The sequence below is a fragment of the Anguilla rostrata genome, chromosome 16 (genome assembly GCF_018555375.3).
Source record: "Anguilla rostrata isolate EN2019 chromosome 16, ASM1855537v3, whole genome shotgun sequence".
NCBI lineage: Eukaryota > Metazoa > Chordata > Actinopteri > Anguilliformes > Anguillidae > Anguilla > Anguilla rostrata.
In genome coordinates this window covers 35,229,757-35,247,875 of record NC_057948.1, presented here as the reverse complement: position 1 = coordinate 35,247,875, position 18,119 = coordinate 35,229,757, and the positions used below count along the sequence as shown (strand labels likewise).

At 48.3% G+C, this 18,119-nt stretch overlaps 1 protein-coding gene across 1 annotated transcript in view; it reads left to right on the top strand.

The window, feature by feature from the left end:
- Positions 1-598: 598 nt before the first annotated feature.
- Positions 599-18,119, top strand: part of LOC135242646 (oxysterol-binding protein-related protein 5-like) — an 89,671-nt gene continuing 72,150 nt past the window's right edge. The window contains exon 1 of the mRNA XM_064313800.1: positions 599-919. The gene's annotated coding sequence lies outside the window, so the exon portion shown is untranslated. The remainder of the gene's footprint in view (positions 920-18,119) is intronic.

Here is an 18,119-nt window from a genome sequence, read left to right as displayed (position 1 = left end):
CAGGTGCATATCTGTAATAAGAGGAGCAAAACTCCCATATATGTTATGGTGATGTTATGTTTTTCAGAAAATATTGTAAATACTGCTAAGCTTTAAATACCAATGAGTCACTGGGATGGCTATTGCTTCTCAATGCGGGTGGGATATCATGGGGTTTTTTTTAGTTAATGTCTCTATATAATCAAAATTCTTCTTCTGTATTACATTACAATTAAGTTCCCGAAAATACCATGCAGATGCCACTTCAAAAAAAAATCTATTACAGAGCAAACCTTAATTTTACAGGCCGACTTTAAAATTTTAAAAGAAAAATGTTTTGAACGTTTTTAACGGCTTCAGGCGGTGTGGTCAGGGTGAATGGGAATATGTCAGCGTAGACTACGGCCGACACAAAAATCCGAGTAAATCGTATTTGGCTTTAAAAAAAACTCGAATGGCATCTGTCTCTGGACCTCAATATCCCGTTTCCAGAGCGCGAGCGGCTTTTCGCTGCGTAAACCTCGCCAGTGTTCCGCAACTCCGCTCCGCGTTTTCCAGCGTTCCGCGCGTTCGATGCGCGCTCCCAGCTCCTCTGGTATTTCCTGCCCTCGCTTCCAACAGCTGTATAGCCGTGGCTTTCAGATGTTAATGACTTTCTCTAGCCCGTCTCATACTGCCACTGCGAGGCAGAGACTGAGTTAGTTGCGTGCCTACCGCCGAGATGCAGTCTTTGCATTGCATTTTCAGTGACTCTAGTGCTATGTTCTGAACATTAGCTGTGCCTGTAATCCTTAATATTTTTTCCTCAACGAAGTGCGAGGGCGAGCATTGCAAATATCCATCTGAGCCGAGGACAGCGCGCTCCAACACGTCACGTATGAGAAAGTAGTGATTGTCCGCGAGCTGCTAGCAAGTTCTTAGAACGGCGATTCTGGACGAGGTTAGTGTTACCCCTGCACTGTCAACATACTAGTCAGCGAAGACTGATTTTTGATGTTGCTTTCTAACAGTGGTTTCAGGCAAACGCGACACAAACTCAGTCTTGCCAGCTTTTTCGCAGCACTTGATGCCACTGGGAGAAATGCAATGAAGTTGTTTGGATGTAGCTGACCGTACACGACAAGAACGGTTGGCTATTGTAGGTGGCTCATTTTAATCACTGTGGAATGTGCTTGCCGCTGAAGTCGTCGATTCAGTCGCAAACTGTAACGGTGATGTTAACATTTGCGTGATTTACGTTTATTTGCTTCAATAGCAACAAATATCTCGCCAGATACACCCCCTTTATAGTACAGAGGCTTGTCTGTCTCGGGGATTTACGTGCTGCTCCCATAAAGCGCGCATACATTCATTATCTGAGACGATTAGATAATTGCTCATTTTTTCGATGTTCCCCGTTCTTACATTCCGCGCAAGATCTCCTGTAGATGTCTAGGCTACACCACGACCCTGTTGTATTCTGAAAGCACAAAATAAAATAAAAAAACTGGAATTTGATTTGCGCGTTTACCCAGATGCAAATTAACCAGCCACGTTGCTTACGATACAGCAGCGAAGGGACGAGCTATGGAGTCTGATGGTTGAAGCCTTTACGTGCTCGCCGTCCATTGAAAACCAGTTTGCTGCACTTAACGTGTAATATAACAAGTAGCTTTCGTTTCTGTTGAATGTGGTGCAACTGATACGGTTACATGCTTTAATAAGATTTATCTTGATAATTCATCCACAGTCTGCTGTGGTATTTGGTACTGCTTTTGGACTGCTATTTTCTGAACGTTCACAGTGCACGTTAGATATTGAAATTGCTTTATGACGCCACAATTAAATGTTACAAAACACGTTTAACGTCGTTGGTACTCGCAGGATTTCTGGAATGTTCAGTGTTGGTCACATTGCAGAGGATGTACCCCCCACGTTGCGCCGTGCACGTCCACGAGCCGGCTGGCTATCAGGTGGCTTTAGTATTTTGACTGAGCACAAAATCACATGAAATAAAGAATAAGATTTACACGTATTTATTTGTATGTTAATTTTTACAAGATGTATCTCCATGCAATGGAATACACGTTATATGTTTATTTACTTACTTATTTATTTGTTTGATTGTTTGTTTGGACGCACACACACTTACTTGAAATTATCCTTGAACTGGGAGATCTTGTTCTATATAGCTCTATAGATCTTGTTCTATATAGCTCTCATAGCTCATGCTGTTTGCAGTAAGTCGCCCTGGAAAAAACGTGGGCTTACCTGTAATTATTATTATTATTATTATTATGATTATTATTATCAATAATATAATAATAATAACAATAATAATAATAATTATTATTATTGTTGTTGTTGTTGTTGCTGCACGTTTGCATTTGTTTTGAAGTCTTAGTTTGTTGAGCACATTAATATAATAATGTAAGGTTTTGTTAGCTGCAGAGCAGTTTATACAGCTGTCAACAGTTTATATTTAAGGTTTTCTGCAGTGACGTTTGTTGTTCTTCGCCGGAGGGAATCCTCCCACGTGTGCCTCCCACTGGAAAGATCGCATTGCGTTCCTATCGGTTTATTCCTGGCGTGTCCTGCCCGCGGTTTAGCCCTGTGGAGAGGCTGCGATCCCGGTCGTTTCGCGAAACCGAGACGGACTGACTAACTGCAAACCCGGCTCAGAGACACGAAGGGCCGCGATGAAAACCGCCGCTAATACTGCAGTGCCGCTGTTCTCGTGGCTACATGTGCTCTCGCGCTGCCCGGAACACTGTGAGGACGGAGGCAAAGAGGAGAAATTCGAACGGTTTGATGAAACTGTCGCGTTTTTCCCGCTCTGCGTCGTGTCAGCACAGCGTTTTGACATCACTGTCATGGCGTTCTTGACACCTGGGACAGTGAGGGCAGGTGCTGGTTTCTGTGGGTGTGGCAGAGTGCCTGTTGGTTAGGGGGACCTGTGGCTGACCGACAGGCGGTTTCAGGGTCACCCGTGTCCTTCCATCAAGCGAATCGGGAAACCTGACAGGCTTCAGTCCAGCTGTAGAAATTCAGACCGTGTTTACGATTTTAATTGCTGATCTGATGTAATCACTGATTGCAAGAGACAAGGGAATGGAAAGTAATCTGGCTCACAATTAACTGCTAATTGCACAAGAAAAGATTTGTAATGAAATTGGCGCGCCTGCTATATTGTATTTCGATGATAAAGTACATCGGTACTAATGTCAGTGTGCTGATGTGGACCATTCTAAACCTCACCGAGCATCGATGTCTGGATTCTGTGTTACAGTCACGGTTTCAGGAAATGCTTCTTATTTTCCCAAGTCATGTTTTCCCAGCGTACCTCAGAACCCGTTTTCGTCACCTGATCGAGAGAAGGTCTGTGCAGTTCATCCGTCACGGTGACAGTATTTGAACCGTGTTGTTTGTCTGGGTATGGACACGCGGCAGCGCCTGGAACATCCTGCCAAGGCTGCTGTTATTGATTAGGTGAATCTGTGTTTCCCCGGGTTTGTCTGCAGTTGATGTTGACTCTGTTTGGGGAATGATTTTCCCACTCACCTGAGGCCAAACAGGTTATATTTACCCACAGCCTCTGGGTCCAGGTTTATCCACACAGGCCGCCTGGTTATAATCGTTCTGGGATTGAACTCTTTATATCCACTCCTTTTTTTAATTCCTTACCATGTATTTATTTTCTGTTCTGTTGGTTCATCATTTCCCATTTAGTGGTGAGCTGTTGGAGTGGGTGTGAGTGCCAGGGCCCGTGTGTTCGTAGTGACCAGCCCAGTGTATGTGCTTGCCAGGCAGTAGCGTGGGCATAGTCCAGCGTGTTCAGTGCCTGGCACAGATCTCGAGGCTCGTGCCTGGTGCCACCGTCTCCCTGCCCACTCCACAGCGTGACGGACAAACGCCGTCTCTCCGGTGGGGATAGAAGCTCACACCCTTTAACGCGGGATGCTAATGCGTCTAACATTCAAGCTTCAAAGCGACCGTCGGGGGACTTATTAAGCTGTGAAGCCAAACGTCTGAGGACTCTCAGAAAGTCGTCGGTGGAGGCGAGTGAACTCGGACAGCCCGACGGTGCCTTTCCTGATCTTTTCCGTCATAAGTCTTCCTCTCTTCCTTCCTGATCTTTTCCGTCATAAGTCTTCCTCTCTTCCTTCCTGATCTTTTCCGTCATAAGTCTTCCTCTCTTCCTTGCTGATCTTTTCAGTCATAAGTCTTCCTGTCTTCCTTCCTGATCTTTTCCGTAATAAGTCTTCCTCCCTTCCTTCCTGATCTTTTCCGTCATAAGTCTTCCTCTCTTCCTTGCTGATCTTTTCAGTCATAAGTCTTCCTGTCTTCCTTCCTGATCTTTTCCGTAATGAGTCTTCCTCTCTTCCTTCCTGATCTTTTCCGTCATAAGTCTTCCTCTCTTCCTTGCTGATCTTTTCAGTCATAAGTCTTCCTGTCTTCCTTCCTGATCTTTTCCGTCATAAGTCTTCCTCTCTTCCTTCCTGATCTTTTCCGTCACAAGTCTTCCTCTCTTCCTTCCTGATCTTTTCCGTCATAAGTCTTCCTCTCTTCCTTCCTGATCTTTTCTGTAATAAGTCTTCCTCCCTTCCTTCCCCCTGTGGGGTCGTTCTTCTTGCCCCCCCCCCCCCCCCGGTCTGTTTCAGTGGGAAAGCACTGATGCCCCATTAGAGGAGGGTCTGGGTTTAGAATCTTAGCTGGCCTTGGTCCTCTCTGCGTGGAGTTTGCATGTTCCCCCCGTGTCCTCTTGGGCGGGGTTCCTCCCCCAGCCAAGACATGTAGCCCAGGGATAACTGATGAAAATTAGCCTCCATGGCTAACTCTGGCTAACACATTTATATGTGTTTTATTTTCTCTATTGTGGTGATTTAAAATGTTGTATTCCAAGCAAATTTCAAGTGAGAGGAAATCCAGACGAAAGATATGAAGAAAACCTCAGAAGAAAATACAAGCTGCATAAATTATTGATCCTATATCTGACCCAGATATTTGAAGCAGAGCCGTTGCATGTTTTTGTGTTGGTCAAATTAGTATTCTGGGCCGAGGTAAAAAGTGGTGACCGGTTGTGTTAGCAGTTACCAGATTTTAGGAGCTCCTGTTTGGGTGGAAGAGCTGCAGGTGAGGCCGAAGGCCTCAAGGGATGATTCTAATGTGTCAGAGATTAACTGGCTTTAAACTGAAACGATTCACAGTACATTACAGGGCAAATTTAAATCATGGGGATACAATAACACAAGTCACTTGAAAAGAATCACCTATGAATCACTTGAAAAGAATCACCTATCACCTATGATAGTCTGAAAAAAAATGAAATCGATACAAGCTGTTATGATTTGTGGACAAAGTATTGCCCTGTAGACCAGGGGTTCACAAAACTGGGGGTTGTGATCCCATACGGGTCTCCTGATTCGAAGATGGGGTCGCCTGAAAATTTGGGGGTCAAGAAAAAAAAATTTGTAATTTTTTTGTCTTTCTGAAATTTGTGAATGCACTGTGGAACATCACAACAACCCAACCATAATAAAACAACGAGGCAGCAGAGGTTGTGGTGTATCGCCAGTGTAATTACAGCTAAGCGGTGTTGTTGGGCACAAGGCCTGTGTGTGGGTGGTCTGTTGTGGGCGCGTAAATTTGTGAGCATTAATTTGGGGTCGCACCAGAAAAAACGTTTGGGAGGGTCTGCTCTAGACACAATAGAATTATTCTGCATTTAATGATTATAACTGCTCCCAGGAGTTTAAAAAAACACAGAGGGGAAAAAAAACCCCATTTGCTATCTGAATTGCTACAAAAGTGGATAATGTGGCATTGGTCCCCTGATTGGTAATAAAATATGAACTGTAAATATCCAGCCAGACCAATAGCACTTCTCTTAATCCATCCTGTAATAGACGAAGATTAGATTGACAATTTATTTAATTATTGTCTCGCAAAGGCATTAGTTTATCTGGATGGGAAAAGTGCTTTTGATCTCTCTAACATTCAGCGTACCTACTCAATGCCGCGAGCGGAACTGAACGAGATGGAAATTGCTTGCTGGGATTGATTTCCTTTTATGATTTATACATTAGATTCAATCAAGCCAAGCGCCAATGCCTTGTAATTGTGAAACAAATGCATATTCTTATACGCTAAAAATAGTGCTGTGTGTTCTTTTGTCTTTCTCAAGAAGACAGGCGATGTGGGACAAGCCTTGAAAAAGTTAAAAGCAGCCTTTTTAAAATGAGGCAGAAGAACGGCACAATGCGCTGTGTGTTGCGGGTTCAAATCCAGTAATTATGTCGTCATGCCTCATTCACACAAAAGCATTTTTTTTTACCAACTCCCACTTCTGACTGCGTTAGTGGGCGCTGTACGTGGGGGGGGGGGATTGTTAAGCTGTTCACGGCTGTGATGAGTGAGGCCGGGATGTGCACACGCGTGTTCGGGTCGGAACTGAACACGCGATCGGCACGGTTGTGGGGACGCGTCTGATTTGGCGAAAGTTGAACTCGTGACACAAATTATTGTGTCAGCATTCCATTTTTATAAATCGGTCCGGTTTCACAAAAAAACTGAAGTGAAAGCAAAAGCCAGGTGAGGAGGTGACCGGAATACTGACACAGTGAGCTGTGAGTCAGAGGGGGACAGAGCCCAGTCCTGGGGGGGGCACACATTCAATATATTGATCTCCTGGGGCGACTGAGCGTCGGCAGTTTCCCTTTCTGTCTCTATAAGAGATAAAAACCCAACTCAGTCCCAGGGGAAAGACATGATACAGCTGAGCTGTACAAAAGGGGTCTTCCTCGCCGGTCCCAGAGGACTGCATGGACTGCTGGTTTTCTCTGTAACTGACTGGCGAGTTTGGTCAGTCTGAGCAGGTGATTACACAGGTAACTCGCCTCACCTGGTTTTCTCAGGTCTGAATTTGTCGCTGCCGACCCTCCCATCGTGTCAGGAGCACGGTTTGGGGAGCTGTGCCCTGCTCGTAAGGCTGTGTCGTTTTTCGCTGCTCTGTTTTGAAGCCCCCTGTTTCGCTGGGAAGGTGGACGGTGAGCGTTTTTTGAATGTGGGTGCGATAATGAGCTGGTCCTGGAGGTCGAGAGGTACTGGAGCGCAGCAGTGGCTGCATAGCCGCGTGTGGGCGGAGCTCAGCGGCGTAACCATGGGAGATAACGACCCAAACCGTTCACCTTCGTCAAACCACACGCTGATTAATGTCAGCTCCGGCTTGCGCCCGTAAGTCTCCGAGGGGAGGGAACTGCGCCCCCCCCCCCCCTTACCCAACCCCCCCCCCGTCAGAGCGAGGAGAGGATTATTATTAACTGTGGCACATCCTGGGCGCGTTGATGTAAGCGGTTGTAGCGTATTTCGGAACACAGAGGACGCATGGAGGCTTTTTGAAAGTGCCGAGCGGCGCTCAGTCTTACTGACGGTCTGCAGGTGAGAAGAACACGGTGTGATTCTGCGAGGAAGTGGCAGAGCACAGTCACGCAAGGTTTGGCAGACTGCTTGCATCTCGGTGCGAGAGGCTGAGAATCTATACGATTTGGAAAGTTCAGTCAGTTTACGTGGAAAGTCGTGAGCTGTTGTTGTCAGCTCGGATATCCAGTCTGTTTGTTTGCATGGTGCTTTACTTTTTAGGTCCTTCTGTTGAATTCAGTTGAGAACAGCGTGTTATGAGCTGTGTGATTACATTGACCTGCTATAAGTCACAGTGTTACATTTCTGATATTTATGAACCAATAATGACAGCAATATGACTTTGCACACTGCCACCATAATTAAAATAAAGCTCTTATTTAGGCTCTAGCACATTCTTGTACATTTTGCTTCAGAACAGTGCATTTTGAAATACTGTACTGTGTGTGTTTGTGTGTGTGTTTCTCTGTGTCTGTGTGTGTGTTTCTGTGGGTGAGTTTGTTTGTGATTCTGTCTGTGTGTGTTTGTGTGTGTTTCTGTCTGTGACTGTTTGTGTTCTGTCTGTGTGTTTCTGTGGGTGTGTGTGTGTGTGTGTGTGTGTGTGTGTGTGTGTGTGTGTTAGCGCCTGTGTGTGTGTGTTTGTGTGCATGCGTGTGCGTGTGCGTGTGTGTGTGTGTGTGTGTGTGTGTGTTAGCGTCTGTGTGTTTGTGTGCATGCGTGTGCGTGTGTGTGTGCGTGTGTGTGTGTGTTAGCGTCTGTGTGTGTGTGTTTGTGTGCATGCGTGTGCGTGTGTGTGTGTGCGTGTGTGTGTGTGTGTTAGCGTCTGTTGTGTGTATTGTGGCATGCGTGTGTGTGGTGTGTGTTACATGCTTGCGTGTGTGTGTGTGTGTTTTGTGCATGCGTGTGCGTGTGCGTGTGTGTGTGTTGTTAGCGCCTGTAGTGTTGTTTTGTGCATGACGTGTGCGTGTGCGTGTGTTGTGTGGTGTGTGTGTTGATACGTCTGTGTGTTTGTGTGTGCGTGTGTGTGTGTGTGTCGTGTGTGTGTGTGTTAGCGTCTGTGTGTGTGTGTTTGTGTGCATGCGTGTGCGTGTGTGTGTGTGCGTGTGTGTGTGTGTGTTAGCGTCTGTGTGTGTGTGTTTGTGTGCATGCGTGTGTGTGTGTGTGTGTGTACATGCGTGTGCGTGTGTGTGTGTGTGTTAGCGTCTGTGTGTGTGTTTGTGTTGCATGCGTGTGCGTGTGCGTGTGGTGTGTGTGTGTTAGCGTTTGTGTGTTTGTGTGCATGCGTGTGCGTGTGTGTGTGTGTGTTAGCGTCTGTGTGTCTGTGTGTACAGTAGGGTTGAATAAAGAAAGCTGCAGGACTGAATTGGGCTTTTTCTCCAAAGCGGTAATCTGAGGATTACTCTGCGAAGCGACATCTTCCCACTTTGTGTGTTTGGAGCGGTCGGGCTCCTGTTCTCCTCCGCGATTATCGCTCTGCTCCCGGGGCTCAGGGCAGGTGCCTCGAACGGGGCTCCAGTGGAGATGGGGGGGGGGGGGGGGGGGGGGGGGGGGGGGGAGGTCTTTAAATATGTAAGATGCTGTTTCTGTGCCATAAGGGCCAGAGCTTTCTGGAATGCCGCTTCTGCGGATTTTATCCGGCAGCTGCGGGGAAGCGGCTGGAGAGTGGGCGTGTCTCCCGATTAGTCCCGCCCAGCTTCCGGAATGCCGTTACTCTGTGCTCTCGGGCGATTTAACGGGGGGTTTAATTTTGGGAGCGCTCCGGTCTTCCCTGGATCTCCGTGATGCAGCCCGAGAGATTCCTGAGCGTCGGTCTCTGCCCGGGAAGTGGTGAGTGGGTGTGGCCCGTGTCTCTCTCACAGAGATGACATCCATCAGTGCTCTACCAATCAGCTTTGAGCTGCTTTTAAACTCATAAGAGCTCCCACAGCAGACTAAGCAGCCGGGCTCCTGATCCAGATTGATGGAACACTGATCCAGATTGATGGAACACTGAAACAGATTTATGGAACAGTGAAGAGATTAACTGACGCAATTGAGGACACTGAACAGATTGATGGAACATGACGCAGATTGATGGAACCGACATTGGACAGACAGATAGAACCGAGATGATGGAACATGACAGATTGATGGAACACTGAAACAGTTATGGAACAGTGAACAGATTGATGGAACACTGAAGCAGATTGATGGAACACTGACGCAGATTGATGGAACACTGAAACAGATTGATGGAACAGTGAAACAGATTGATGGAACACTGAAGCAGATTGATGGAACACTGACGCAGATTGATGGAACACTGACGCAGATTGATGGAACACTGACGCAGATTGATGGAACACTGACGCAGATTGATGGAACACTGATGCAGATTGATGGAACACTGACGCAGATTAATGAAACATTGTCACCAGCCATTGGAACCTGTGGCTCAGAATTCCAGAAGGGACACAGACTGTTTCTTTGAGGCTGAAAGATGACTGGCCATTTGAAGATGTTCCCCAGGGGTGACTGGCAGATTGATGGGCCAGTCTTGAGGTCCGAGCCCTGCCTGGTTCACGTATCGATTGCTGGCGAAAGAGAAAAAAGCAGAAACGTTGCGGGCCGTGAGAGGAACAGCCGTTACTTTACTTGGGAAGGTCAGACGCGGACGGCGCGCACTGAAATCACACGCTCCATTCTTCTGACATGAAGACCACTAAAGACATTATGGGGCCATAAAATATAATGACCTATTTTGTCTGTGAGATGGATGGGGGATGCTCTGTCTTACTCAGATTAAGCCAGTAAAATCCCTCTGTTCTCTCCGCAAACAGTTCCTCACAGAGGAAACATGCGTTTCCTAGGACAGGCGTTAGTGCTCTCCGAATCAAAACTGCCTCACAACCCCCCCCCCCCCTCCACCCCACCCCTCACGATGTCGTACCTCACAGCAGCAGTGGGATGTCCTGAGCAGACCTATCTGCTTAGCGCTGACCAGTATGGCTGACCCCATGTGTACGCCTGCAGACACTGTGTTGCCAGGGAAACAGAAACAGGGAAGAGAGAGAGATAAGACGTCCGGCTGAGTATTGAGTCCACAGTCTGATGGACAGGCCTGTTATTGAGCCCCAAAATTCCCTTCCTGTTCAGAGAGGAGATGAATTGAGTATAAGTATGACTCATATGAGCTGTGATAATGCTGAGACCCCCCTCATGACAGGTAGGCCTACACATGGAAAGCAAATTGGTTTATAGTTGACAGGGCAATTCTTCTGTCACTCCCCCCTGAGGGACTGACCACTGCACTAGCAAGCTGCTACCACTAGAGGTGTCAGAGGGTGGGAATAAGTCCAGCAGAGGAGTCACAGCCAATAGGAATCTTGCTGGCTTGTTTCCTCTTTTTCCCTGAGTCACCGACAGGCTGTTATATTGTGTTATCTTTTATGAGTTAAAAGATCATACTCATCCTAGGTCAGTACTTCTACTCTTGACATGCTTCATGAATAAGAGCTCATGGAAAGCTTTATGAATACATGCCCTGATGTTCCTCTCTAGATTTGGAGGTTTAGGGCACTATAACTACTTGACCACTGGAAACTGAATGCATAGTTGATCCCAAACCTCTCCCAGTGCTGTAATACGGAGTTTCATTGCTGCGCTGTGTTCCCTGAGTCCTTCATCATCATACAGCGTGAGGGCCTTCATCATCGTACGGCGTGAGGGCCTTCATCATCGTACGGCGTGAGGGCCTTCATCATCGTACGGCGTGAGGGCCTTCATCATCGTACGGCGTGAGGGCCTTCATCATCGTACGGCGTGAGGGCCTTCATCATCGTACGGCGTGAGGGCCTTCATCATCGTACGGCGTGAGGACCTTCATCATACGTACAGCGTGAGGGCCTTCATCATCATACAGCGTGAGGGCAGTGGGGTGTTCACGAAGCGCTCGTAAATTCTCGCAGCTGATTGGCTCCAGCGATGTTTCGGCCAGACCCTCTCCCCGCTTCCTGTCCGCAAACTGCCACGTTCACCGTCTGAGCCTTTGCTTAACGTCCTGTTAACTTTTTATTTTGATGTCGATTCTTTTCACTTGGCATTTATTTCGCTGGTTGAGTACTTAGACACGAGGGCTGCCCAACCCTGTTCCTGGAGATCTACCGTCCTGTAGGTTTTCACTCCAAAGCGCACTTCATTCAAAAGCTGGAGATCTCATTGAGCTGCAGATTAGTAGAGCCCAATGTGCCAAATCAGGGTTGAAATGAAAACCTACAGGACGGTAGATCTCCAGGAACAGCGTTTGGGAACCCCTGACCTATCAAAGAAATTAAAATAATTTCTACACGACCGAACTGGACAAGAGGTCAGTGTACAATCTGTTGCAAACAAACAAACCATGCATCAGAGCAACAGTGGGTACTTAAAAAGGGTTCTGGTATGCAGAAGAGCAGTTGGTCCCCACAGCTGTGTGATGTTACGTCAGTTATTCTGTATTTTACACACAGTGCTCTGCCATTCATCTCCAGTGAAGCGGCTGGGCTCAGACTATGGCTATGGGTATATCTTCCTCAGTTATGTGTGCTAATCTGTCCTTTTTTTAAAAAAGCTTAATATAACTTGGCTGTAAATTGTCTCTTGCAGGAGAGCGAATAAAGTAGGCCAAGACTGCAGTCACGGTGCTGAGGTGTTCTGTTGCATTAAAAAAAGAGCGTAGGCTTGTCATTATGGGGAAAAATGGTCCCACATTAGCAGGAGGATAATAAATGAAAATGGTGGCATGTATCTGGCCCAGGATTTGGGCAGGTGGGGTAATATTGGCCTCTCTGTTCCAGAGCAAGGTGACTGGCCTCAGGTGCGTTCACCTGTCTGAGGGGTTAGTTATATACAAGGCTGTTCAAGTTGCCATGTTTGAAAACGTAACCTGATTACATTAAAAATAACATTTACCAAAACATTCCCAGGTACTGTAGGACACTGCCATTGTACCCTTAAGCAAGGTACACCACCTGACTCACTTCAGTATACTGTGTGTCCAGCTATATAAATTGATGTTTTGTAAGAATGCAAAAACTGCATAAGTCGCTCTGGATAAGAGCATCTGCTAAATGCCTGTAATCTAATCCAATGTAATGTAATGAGTGAAATGGAATTGATCCCCACCGCCGGTGATGTTGGAAAGCCACTGAAACACAAAGAGCTCTGGCGTTGCTCTGTGCGACGAGCACGGCGCATGAGACCAGGTCCTGCAGAGGGGACGGGTTTAGCCTGGTAAAGACCAGGTCCTGCAGAGGGGACGGGTTTAGCCTGGTAAAGACCAGGTCCTGCAGAGGGGACGGTTTAGCTGGTAAAGACAGGTCCTACAGAGGGATGGTTTAGCCTGGTAAAGACCAGGTCCTGCGGAGGGGACGGGTTTAACCTGGTAAAGACCAGGTCCTGCAGAGGGGACGGGTCCTGCAGAGGGGACGGGTTTAGCCTGGTAAAGACCAGGTCCTGCAGAGGGGACGGGTTTAACCTGGTAAAGACCAGGTCCTGCAGAGGGGACGGGTTTAGCCTGGTAAAGACCAGGTCCTGCAGAGGGGACGGGTTTAACCTGGTAAAGACCAGGTCCTGCAGAGGGGATGGGTTTAGCCTGGTAAAGACCAGCGCAGAGGGGACGGGTTTAGCCTGGTAAAGACCAGGTCCTGCAGAGGGGACGGGTTTAGCCTGGTAAAGACCAGGTCCTGCAGAGGGACGGTCAACCTGGTAAAGACAGGTCCTGCAGAGGACGGGTTTAGCTGGTAAAGACCAGGTCTGCAGAGGGGACGGTTTAACCTGGAAAGACCAGTCTGCAGAGGGACGGGTTTAGCCTGGAAAGACCAGGTCCTGCAGAGGAGACGGGTTTAACCTGTAAAGACCAGGTCCTGCAGAGGAGACGGGTTTAGCCTGGTAAAGACCAGGTCCTGCAGAGGGGACGGGTTTAGCCTGGTAAATGATCACTCTGCTCACTGAAGCTCCCTCTGCTGCTTTATGCTCATCGGTAGCACAGAAGCTGAAGCTGTCTGCTGTGGCGCTCCGCTTGTGTAAGGCTGTGGGAAAGCATTAGGCCACGCCCCTGGGGTGGGGGTATGGGGGTGCACTCTGTCCCAGTGGTATTAGCTGGGGTCTCTGTTCCAGGATCACTGATGAGAGCTCCCAGGCGGGTGGGGGCAGAATGAGGGAGGGCGGGGGGCGGGGGGGATGTTATATTTGCAGACTATCTTTACCGTGGCACCCCACGTGAGGGGTCTGCGCAAAGGAGTTTCCACTGCAGCATGGGGCAGCAAGACAGAGACAGAGAGAGAGAGTGTGTGTGTGTGAGAGAGATAGAGAGAGTGTGTGTGTGAGAGAGAGAGATAGAGATTGTGTGTGTGAGAGAGAGAGAGAGAGATGGAGAGAGTGTGTGTGAGAGAGAGAGAGAGAGAGATAGCGTGTGTGTGAGAGAGAGATGGAGAGAGTGTGTGTGTGTGTGAGAGAGAGAGATGGAGAGAGTGTGTGAGAGAGAGAGAGAGAGTGTGTGTGTGTGTGAGAGAGAGAGAGAGAGAGAGTGTGTGTGTGAGAGAGAGAGAGAGAGTGGAGAGAGTGTGTGTGGTGAGAGAGAGAGAGAGAGAGAGATAGCGTGTGTGTGAGAGAGAGATGGAGAGAGTGTGTGTGTGTGTGAGAGAGAGATGGAGAGAGTGTGTGAATGTGGGAAAGAGAGAGAGAGATAGAGATTGTGTGTGTGAGGGAGAGAGAGAGATGGAGAGAGTGTGTGTGTGAGAGCGATAGAGAGAGAGAGTGTGTGTGTGTGAGAGATAGAGAGATGGAGAGAGTGTGTGTGTGAGAGAGAGAGAGAGAGAGAGAGAGACGCCTTGTCACTGGCAGATCACCCCAAGGAAAAACCCCCTTATTTTGATTGACGATGTTTTGGGAGGGATCACCTCGGGTTTCTGCAGATCGGCAGTTTCCAGGGTGTGTGTGTGTAACCTGAGACTGTGCCTGGGGCTGGGGGGGGGGGGTCGGGGGGGGGGGGCCATCGGGCGGAGTAAGTAAACAGTGAAGCCGGGGCACGTGGGAAGGCACGGTAGGCCACACTGTTCCGTGGGTCTCCTCAGCTTTCAAAGCCACGGGACACTGCAGTGCCGCACGGGACACGGAGTACACTTCACCCTGACGGAGCGCATGTGATCCCTGCTGCAGTCACATTCACTCTGCTGGAGTCAAATTACACTGGACCTTCCGCTGCTGCGTTAGCCTTCTCTATCACACCGTGTGTTCGAGTTTGAGCGATTAGATCTGGGTGACTTATCAGTGCGTGTGTGTGGCTTCGTAAAGCCCGCTGTTGGGGTCTGTCGCTTTCTGGATTGTTATTAGAGGAGTGCGGGGTTTTGTGTCTGTGGGGTGTGTGGATTGTGATTGGTGGAGTGTGGGGTTTTGTGTCTGTGTGGGGTGTGAGTGCAGGAGTGTGGGGTTTTGTGTCTGTGTGGGGTGTGAGTGCAGGAGTGTGGGGTTTTGTGTCTGTGGGGTGTGTGGACGTGTGCCAGTCAGCGATGTTTAATTATTGGCTGAAGCTCAGAGCATCCAGGACTCCAGGGCTTTCTGATCCCTGGAATTGAAGGCTTTATATATTTCCTCATTTCCCCAATGTCCTGCTTCAAAAGGACTGTTCTTCCTCTCGACACCTGTCTGAACCTGCAGCATTATCTATTTTACCCTCGTTAAAAAAAAAAAGTTATCTTTGATGCTTCGGTGGAGTTTAGCACTTTAGCAAGCCCAGCTCAATCTGTCCGCATTATGAGTTGTCTTGACCTACTTTTTCCGTCAGTTGAAGCTGTGTTTGACTCTCTCTGACATCCACTGCTCCTGTCTGCTTGTCGTCACAGAGAGCGCAGTAAGGCGAGCGGCGTCTGCATGCGATTCTTCCTGACCTCGCGTTTCACGAGGACGTTTGATTTACGGCGCCCCCGCTCGGCCTTGTTGCCCTGTTCGGAACCCACCGGCGGCACATAAATAATTCATGCCGAGCTGGCTTTCATAAGGAGACGTACAGAAACCGGTTGTCTCCCCGAATATCTGGGACGCGCGTGAGGAATGAATGCGCTTTTACAGGTGCACTTGGGGTGAAACGCCGAGCTGAGCTCCCCAGACACGTTAACTCCAGCCCCGGTAGGTGTTTGTTAAAGGCCTAATTTGTAGCCAGAAGCGGCCTACAATTAAATGCCAGGCCTGTCTCCTAATTATGTGTGTGGGGCTAAATTTGGAAGCCTTTGATGAACACTAACCTGGGGAGGGCGTGATGAAGAAGTCACTTACATGGCGTTCTGCCCCACTCTGTGGGCGGGGGGGGGGGGTGGGGGGGGGGGGGGGGGGGGGGGCTTCAGCTGACATGGTTTACGAAATTACCCAACACAACTGTGGGTAAAAATCTTCGAGGGGCATTCATCTGTCCAGTCACGCCACCGCCGCTACGTGCCATAACCAACACAAACCTGAGCCGCCGGTCTCCAGTGGTTTTTCGCAGTCACGTTGAAAGACCTACGTTCTATTTCCTGCCCCTGCCGCAGCGATGGGACTGACGAATTTAGCCCCCCCCACCCCCCACGCCACAATGGGAGACAGGAACCACCCCCCTGTCGAACAGGAGTGACCGACGGCCAAAATAAACCGGCATGCCTACCCGGCTATATTTATTGTCCTGAATGCCCGCCCGGATGACCTCTGGTGCGGTACGTGCTCTGCAGTTTGAGGCCCAGCAGTGTGTGTGGGGGGGGTCATTCTGTTTGCGCCGAGAGACAAACAGGATTATTAAAGTACCTCACGCCACTTCAGGTCAAAAAGAATATGTTTTGACTTCAGAGCTACTGGAAGGTGTTTACTCAAGGACCGCCTCCCTCTTCACTGATGAATGAGCGCTCTGTGGCGTTGCGGAAGGGGATTGGCTGGTTGAGGTGGAGTGACACGGTGGTCAGAGGGGTGTGGAGAGCGGAGAGCACTTCCTCATTAGTGCTGCTAGAGCAGAGCCGCCCAGCCCTGTTCCTGGAGATCTACCGTCCCATAGGTTTTCACTACAACCCCAACAGAGCACACCTCATTCAATAACTAGAGCAGGGCTGCCCAACCCTGTTCTTGGAGGTCTACCATCCCATGGGATTTCACTACAGCCCTAACAGAGCATACCTCATTAGTTAGAGATCTTGTTGAGCTGCTAATTAGTAGAATCAGGTGTGGCGAATTAGGGTTGAAATGAAAAGGTACAGGACTGTAGTGTAGATCTCCTGGAACAGGGTTGGGCAGCCCTGTGCAAGAGCAATCTTGGCGATAGTCTTGCGTAGCGTAGCTCAGCTAGTGCTTAAGGTGAATACAAACAAAAAACTGACCAAACAAAAGAAGAAAAAAATGAAACAGGCACGGATTCAATCAGTGTCCTGAGCTGAACTGTGTGTATGTTGGTAGAGTTTCGTTTTTGTTTCTTCATGAACAGCATTCGATGAATTCACCTGGGAAATAAACGTGTTGAAGTTGTGTCTCTGAAGAAAGGAAGGTCTTGTGTTTATTTGTTTGTCAAATGTCTGGACAAATGCTGATTGAGTCTTGTCTGTACTGTTTAGATCAGGGACGTCCAGTCTTATTTGAAAAGGGCCGGTTTTTGTGGGTGCAGGTTTCTTGTTTCAGCTCAGCACCACGACACCTGATTCAACAAATTAACTAATCGTGGTCTTCAATTAAGGCCTTGATAAGTGGAATCAGATGACATAATGCTGAGCTGAAACAGAAACCCGCACCCACACCAGCCCCTTTTCGGATGAGACTGCACACCCCTGGTTTAGATGAAGTGCAGTAAGATGTGGGGACTCTCACTGCCTGGTCGGCTCACACGAACACTCTCTCACACAGCAATGGAGCCAGAAATATAGATAATTTTAGTTGCTTGTATTTTAGCTGCATTGCTGTCGTTGGATGTATGCTCTGCCCTTTGTACTGGGCATGTATGTATGCTCTGTGGTCTCTTCCTTACTGTCTGCACACATTCCAGTTGTCATGGCGCTCGGAGGTTAATCATTGACCCTGCCAGTGTTGAATGCACTCCTGGCGCTGAACTACTTCTGTAGGTTGCTCTGGATTTTGAACATGGGCTAAATACTGAAGCACAGCTGCAAATTCTGCATAGTTCTGGAGGGCTGTCTCCAGTGTCTCCTGGTTCCTAACTGACAGCTGAAGACTGTTCCTGTGTCCCAGCATGATGAATCTAATTTTAGTCTAATCCATGGTTAAACCAGCGAAAGGGTACTTGGGTAATTAGCTGATTTGGCCGGTGTAACTGATGACAGTGAAAACCTGCAGACACGCCAGCCCTGGCGTAGCCATTCCTCCTGGCTGTAAAACGTCAGCTTCATTATGAACGGAAGCTGATTGGGTATTTACCTGCTTGGGAACATGTGATTGGATGATGTGTACCACCTGATTTCTTCTGGCGGGGTCGGGGGGGGGTCAATTCCATTTCAGCCAGTTAAGGAACTGAATTCAGATTCAGTCCACGTTTTGAAAAATCCTCTTAGAACATGATGGGCCTTCAACTGATTTCCAGTCCATTTCCCCCAATGTCTGAACTAAAGTGGAAATTCAGCTCAGAGAGCTCAATAGGGAAGCACTTTGTGTCCAATGTCACTGTAAAAAAAACATACTCTAAAAGGGATACATCTGGATGATGGTTGATTGAATGATTTATGGAGTGACGCATTTAGTCGTGAATGTCATACGTTAAGAGGCTC